The sequence below is a fragment of the Echeneis naucrates genome, chromosome 13 (genome assembly GCF_900963305.1).
Source record: "Echeneis naucrates chromosome 13, fEcheNa1.1, whole genome shotgun sequence".
Classification (NCBI taxonomy): domain Eukaryota; kingdom Metazoa; phylum Chordata; class Actinopteri; order Carangiformes; family Echeneidae; genus Echeneis; species Echeneis naucrates.
Window position 1 is genome coordinate 5,075,993 of NC_042523.1, and position 7,667 is coordinate 5,083,659.

The following is a 7,667-nucleotide window of genomic DNA, read 5'->3' on the forward strand; positions in this document are numbered from 1 at the left end:
GCTGGACTAAATGCTGTCACCATGTAACTGTTTATCAATTTATGCATCTGTTGGCTTGTTTTTGAGTCTTTTGCTGATCATCTGAATGAAGGCTCATGAAAACAGAAATAGGATTAACTGTGGGACACAGATCTAACTGTGTCCTGCATACAGCTCGGGGCACTGCACAACAGCCTGAAACCTGTCCAATGGTTTGTATTTTTTCAACAGCAGTTATTTCTGGAAACGTTTTGTGATTTCCCATGAGTCCCCCAACCCAAGAATGGTTCTTTTTATTCACTTCATTTGAAATGTTCTGGTCTGGCCCTGTCCCCCTTTCCCCCCTCAGCTTGGGAGTTGCTACCTCTGCAGCACAACTACAGCAAACCTTGGTTTTGGCTTCTGTCTCTGAAGGATCCTCCATGCTCAGTGAATCGGGCCAAAGGAGGAGTGGCCTCACCAACCCTGGGTGACCCGGGGTCACTGGTGGAGTCTGGGAGGGGGTCTCTGTCGGTGATGCAGGGAGTGATGCTGCGTTGTCTCTGTAGGGTGATGGGCGACATAACACCCTAGACAATAACACAAATGCATCAGAGCAACACAAATACATCAGAGCAATGAATTCTGTCACAATAACAGAGAAGGGCAGGATTTCCAGATATTATCAGACATGTGTAAACACAGAGAGGAAGCCACAGTACAAACAGACTGAAGTAGGCCAACTTATCAAAACTCCTGACTCACCTCTCTCACTTTTCGAACCAACTTCAGCCAAAGACTGAACGATGAGGACAGAATATCATATTTTAATCAGATACAGCCTTGTAGATGGATAACAACACAAAGGAAAGCACATTGTCCAGATCAGATAACCATCGGGTGGAAACAGGTAATAATAGTACATTCAGCATGTGCAGGCTAGTAATGAGTGGGGCAAAAGACGTTAAAAGTTCCGTGTCTGCATGTGTGTATACAAGTGTGTGTTTGTACGAGCAAGAGAGAGAGAAAGTGACATACTTGCAGTCATCTGGGTTGTCTGAAAGTAACAACAGGAACTTGTTCTGGGGCAGGATGAGGGCAAAGCAGCAGTCCCTTCTGCCCCCTGGAGGCAACTTGGGCAGGTCAAGGATCTCTTTCCCCTCAACAATTAACTCGCAGTCGGTTTGCAGCGCAACCACCTGATCCGGAGGTGATTCTGCATCCCGGCACACCAGCAGGGTTCCTTCCATGGTCAGCACAAGGTACTTTTCTTTCCACTGTTTAAACATGAAGCCCCCTGCAGCCACAAGAGGGACAGAGAAAGTCCGGTTAGGTAGGAAATGGCACATTTTCTGTGATTGATGTTCAAGCTAGAAAGTAAAACCAGAGTCTGGAGAATCTCCAGTGGGAATGGATGGAGTAATTATTAATAATTAATAATTCCTGTTACAATGGAAATAACTGCCATTTTACCATTTCCCTGTGCTCTGTTAGCATAGATTGCCCTGTGCTGCCCAGAGATCTGAGTGTGAGTGTGAGTGGTTGTTGGTCTCTGTCTGTCTCTGTGTGTTGGTCCTGTGATGGACTGACGACCTGTCCAGGGTGTACCCCACCCTCACCCAGTGTGAGCTGTGATCACCCTCACCATCCACAACAACCCAGAAATGGATAAGCGGTGAAAAATGACTGAATGAATGAGTGACACACATGGTAAAATGTTTATTGGCTCAGTCCTCTTTGTGTGTTGATTAAGTTCTTGAACCTGTGCTTTGAAGCTGCATTCTCTGTATTCTGTTGAAAGTGGTTTTTAAATAAGTCCAACTAATTAATAGTGAATTTTATCATAAATAATTATTCCAAATACACTAACATAAAGTGCAACACAAAAGCATTGATGAAATTATCAAACTGCACAAGAGGAAATTCGTTGTCAGCAGAAAAATCTGCATAAAACATGTTTCTTGAAAGTCCAGGCCCCTTCATTTAACAGCACGTCCTTTCAATTTGAATTAACAGCTGCTTTCTACTTGTATCACAACAAAGTTAGATATAAACAACTACGACATGGATAACCACTGTCTGTCAATTGTAATCATTACTTTGACCTCTTAAAGGGAACCTGTAGCTAGTGGAAACAAATAGCAATTCATCTGTTTTGCCTGTCTGTAGAACAAACTGTGAGCTTTTAGGGAAGGCACAAATGACAGCACTAGAAAGCAAGTGTCCCAGACAGCATCCATTGTGTAATAACGATAATAGATGCAGAGCACATGGTGATGGGGAAGACTTGCTCTATTTCTCCATACAGAGGATTAAAGATGAACAGGTGGATTTTGAGAGAGAGAGAGAGAGAGTGAGCAAGAGAGGTATAGGTGTTTGGATGGACTGCCTCGTTCATGATTTGAACCTGCTTTAATGAGTTGGACCTGTGATGCATTACTGTAAGGATGCTTTACTGTTATTAGTCTGCACAGTTGAGGAAGGAGGAGAAGATCAAATCTGATTTGCTGATATTGCTAGAAAGCTGTATCCTCTGCTTCACCCCTCTGAGCCAGCATAACGATGCTATCAAATGAAATCAAGAAAGATATAAAACAGATGTAGCATAAGCGCAAAGACACCGGCCAAGTCCTCAATCATGACTTGGCTTTGAAAGCCAATATCCCATAATTTCGATGAAAACACTTCTGGTAGCAATTATATTACACACAGTGACTCTCACAATGATGTCACTTCTTTTGGAGTTGATGTGGTGATCTGGGAAAGTATTCTTTTGCATCTTTGAGCTGAATTTAATAACACAAACAGAAGTTGATCACCTGGTGAAGTAAATCTAAAAGTGCTTAATTCCATTATTTAAAGAACTAAGGATTTGGAAATTAAACTTGTTTCTATTCTGGATATATATAATTCTCAGAAAGACTTGCTTTTTAGAAAGAATTTGAATGGTCAAATTCTTGACATGGACTAAAGAACGACTAAAGATCACCTCTTTTCATCACATTTTTGTAAAAACAATAAACTACTGTCGAGAACAAATGTATAGGGACCGTAATTGAAAGACATTGGCTTCTGATTTATTCAGATATTACTATGAATGAAGACAGGACCGAATGCGAACAAAGGATTCAAAGCAGGCCCTACCATATTTCCTGAGGAAGCCTCGATGAACGCCTGCTGTGCTCATGCCTGTGGTCATCACAGCATCAGGGACTGAAACGATAGACAGAGCATTTGATGCTGATGCTGGAAAATAGGGTAAGAGATGGTGTGAGGGAGAGAGAGAGAGAGAGAGAGAGAGAGAGAGAGAATAATCCACACTATTTGGGCTTTCATTCCCTAAACCCGTGCTGTTGTGAGTGGAATTGGAGCCGCCCCTGCTTATGTGCATAGACACATCATATGAGCATAAGAGGCCCAAATAATCATAACAACGATGGCTAAATCCCGCCAGAAAGATCCTATGATTTTCATCGTAGCCATTACCAGATGTCATCCTGGACTATCCCATACTGCATCTCGCTCTGCAACATGCACAGATTTAAGCCTCTATTTTTCAGCCCTGCACAAACCATATTGGAGCTTGATAACATCTAATCATTAAACTGTTAGCAGGCCTGTTTCTCGTGTATCTCAGTGCCCTTGGATGGTTTGAATCTCTTCCCGCTCAAGCAGATTAAAACAGTGGGATTATTATTCTTGCATAGCTGGAAGCCTGGTGAGGCAGCGCTGTGGACAGGTCCAACCAAGATTTCAATCTGCCCGGACATGGGACAACCCCCACCCCTTCTCAACATAACACCCTCCAAGATATTATCTGTTTTCCAATGCTGTATATCCATAAGGGATTAAACATCAGTCATTGTCCCGCCAGAGCTCGACTTTCACCATTAAAATAACATTACATAACAGGATGGATCTAAGAGAGAGACAGCCGTGCCACAGTCAAACACCTCCTAGAACACAGGAAATGAATAAATGGCTTATGAGATGCTAGAAAAAGAAAAAGAAAAGAGAAATGAAACAGTGAGTAGCATTCAGGAGGAGAAAAAACTGAAAGTAAAAATGCACACCTTGATGTGAAGGCTGATTTAAAGAAGCAGCAGTCTTAGGGTTTTACAGATTAGCAGACAGAAGGTGCACAATTTTCATTAGTGTTGTCATCAAGAATGTTTTTGTTTTTCACTTTGCCCTCAATCGGTGGGGGGGTCAGAGGTCATGCTAATCTCAAAGATCCATTTTAAATGAGGTCAGTGGCTTGCCTGAGAAAAACTTCACATTGCCTAGAACCTGCCAACAAGGGGTTGAAATGTGGAACTGAATGGAAACATTATTTCAACATGTGAGATGAGGATTTTAACGCGCTAACTGTAACGGTAAAATGAAAAACTCACATCTGTGGGTCTTTCTCATTGTCCCTTCTGTTTGCCTTCATTTTCATGGAGAAATGATCCCAAATGCGGATCCCTGCAGGATAATGTAGATGGTTGAACAGATACAGATAGTGAGGTAGTCCTCATTCCTGATATCCATCCATCTTCATCCGCTTATCTGGGGTCAGGTCGCAGTATATATATATATATGAAGGAATCAGGAATGAAAGAAGAATCAGTGAGGTTACATGATCTCTTCATTTGCAGTGTAGATTGTTTGGAGTTAAAGTTATCTAAACTGTGGGCATGAGGGGCACATTTTCACCCAACTGGAAACCTCTCTGTGAAATTATATTTTCTTCAGCTCAATGATGGCTGAAATAAACATTCTTAACACGACAGCACTTTCTTCACACAATGTTCAGATTCGCACAATACTGTGAAAAACAATGACTAACACATTATTGTATGCAGTCAAACAAACTTGATAACTTAAAACTTAAACTTAAAATTTAAAACTTCATAAGTGGCACATAGAACAGACATGAAAGAATACATAACCAGTGCTTTAGGCGAGTTGATATGACAGTCATCATCAAGGGCAAAATTAGCTATAGACACCAAAACAGTTTTTTGTGCCAGGCTGTAAACTGTTTTATTTTGACTGTAAAGTTGGGCCTTTTAACATTGGAATTTACAGGGACTGACTCACTGTTAGAAACAAACTCAGAGAACTCAAGTTTTTGGCACCTGTGTGAGCAACTCTTTTTCAGCCTCGGAGGCTACAGCTTCGTTGTAACATGCACAGATGCTAAATTCAGATAGTAGAAGGGGAGCAGATATTTCATAAAAACATCTTCTAAATGATGATTAAAACAGCATGTTAACTTCTTATGATAATGTGTTCTTTGCATTCAATCACCACACAACTCAATTAAGTCATCTTTTCTCCCTCACAGTGGCGTGGCAAGAGTTGGGGATGTCTTAACAGGGAACGCAGTCATGCAGTTTAAGGTCACTGTGGATCAGCGTGTGATGTAAGGTAAGCTTCAACAGCGGAGCAGAGCTCGTTGTTCTTTTAATGATCACTTCAAGGAAGGCAACAAGTAACCTGCTGACCTTTGTCAAAAAGAAACTCCAAAATGACTTTTCACACAGATCTGGGCTGGATCAGGGGCACAACTGCTGAAAACCAAGGGCCTTAAAACCGCATGTTTCTGTGAAAGAAAAAAATTCTAATCATGTTGCCAAATATGATATAGGGGGCACATTTTGTTACATAACTGTAGGTCTGGCACAGTGATGCAAAGAAAAAATAGTGACAAGACCACTTCATAACAAGTCAGCCTTTGGGGTCAAGGATGACCTGAGAAATAATTTGTTTGGAGTGCCATTTTCAATGGAAACATTCAAATTTTGCACCAACTCAACATGATTACGTTCTAAACAATGTTCATTTACATACATTACACCAGTCAAATAAAGAAATAAATAAAATCAAATGAATAAATATACTGTTTTAGTTCTTTGAGAATCTCAGTCAAATCAAAGCAAAATTGGTATTGTAAACTGAATTTCTATGACAAAAAAAGAAATTAGGCGCAACGTCACTCTTGAGTATTTTTTGCATTTAATTTAAGTGACATTGTTACAAAAGATAAACAGGGATGATGAAACACATCAATCAAAAGTAACGATTAAAATAAGATTTTCGATGGTAAATGAAAAAAATATCAGTGGAAATGAATATAAACTTTAAACTGACTCAGCTACACAGTCATCCACACCATATCAGATGGGTGGCGCATCACGCAGCCCACTACCACATTTGAGCTCCTGACATGGAATAATAATAAAAATAATCCTCATCACCATCACCAATTTTTACTGCAGTTGGCCAAGTAGGCTGCTGTAACTGCAACAACACAATAACTGTTGATGTAGTCAGCCAGGTTAAGTTGACGATTAAACTTGGTTTCTGTCATTCAAGCCACTAGAGGCCACTGCAGTCTGTGAAATGTACACCTGCTTGTGCGCTCATAGAGGACCAAAGATGAATAAACAGTTCATAAGCAGTGTTGTTTAACAGAAGTTTAGTTAACTTCATCACAGTTTTCCTCCTTTTTGTTGTCTGTCTGGTAACAAACATACCTTTGTCAAGCAGTGGAAAGATTCTAATGTGGCCCGAGGTGGAAAAATTAGGTTGTAACATAATGAAGTTGTGTCACAACGTAAAATAGAAATGCAGGTGCCTTCAACATGGAGGAACCAGTCATGATTTAGCCGAGGTTTTTCTCCAGATAAGTCGTTCCAGATTAATGCTTCCTGACTTTAGCGATTTAAACAGTTCTTCAGTTAAATTGGGCTTTGGTGAAAAATGTATTTGTTGTTGGTTTTTAAGTGTGAATGTTCTTTGTAACCAGTCCAATGTGTTCCTTCACCCGGTGTCACCTCTAATGTGCTCCACCCTGCAACCCCTCACCAATAAGCAGTATTGATAACAGCGTATTAGCTCGGACACTATAATGGGGATGTGTGCCTGTCACTGGATTTTGCTTAGTATGGGCTTTTACCTCCGTTTGAGAGACAGATTTCACATTTTTTAGGATACTCTGTTGAATAATCACAAATCACCCTGAAGAACACTGGTGATATGAAAGAACAAAATCAGAAATACATTTCTCTGTGTCGAAAATTTGCCTTGCACAACAGTAATGTAGATGACCTGGCATTCATTCAGGTGACAAAGGAATGTCTTGAAAATGTAGCACATAATTTTGTGAAACATGAATTTAAATAAGAGGAAAGTTGCTGTTTCTTGCAAAATACTTAAAGATTCCCCGGAGCAATTGCATTCTGCATTATTTCTTGCATAGCGGCTGTGTTGAGTGAGTGTGACTCAGGGGGCTAGTTTAAAATATTTCGTATCCCATATGAACATATTTACTAACGGCGGGCAGGCGCATTGATTTGCATGCATTCCCTACGATATATATGTTCCCTTTTCCCAACCTGTTGCCTACATGTTCCCTCTGACTTACATTTGAAGCAAAATGTCCTGAATTTCTGGAACTGCACTGTGCCTTAACTTCTAACTTACCTCAGGTTTCACAAAGGGTTAGGGTCCAATGTTAAGAACAAGGGCTATACATTTATTACCAATGGGGGCAGTAAAGCCTCTGCAAACTTTGAGCAGCTTCTTTCTGCAACCTGCTGCAGAAAGAGGAAAAAAAAAAAAAAAAGGCCAAGGTCATTGTTAACACCCCCGGGTGGCCCTGTAGCTGGGAGAGTAGAAGGAAGGTGTTTCCCATGTCTTTCAGTCAATAACCACTGTCC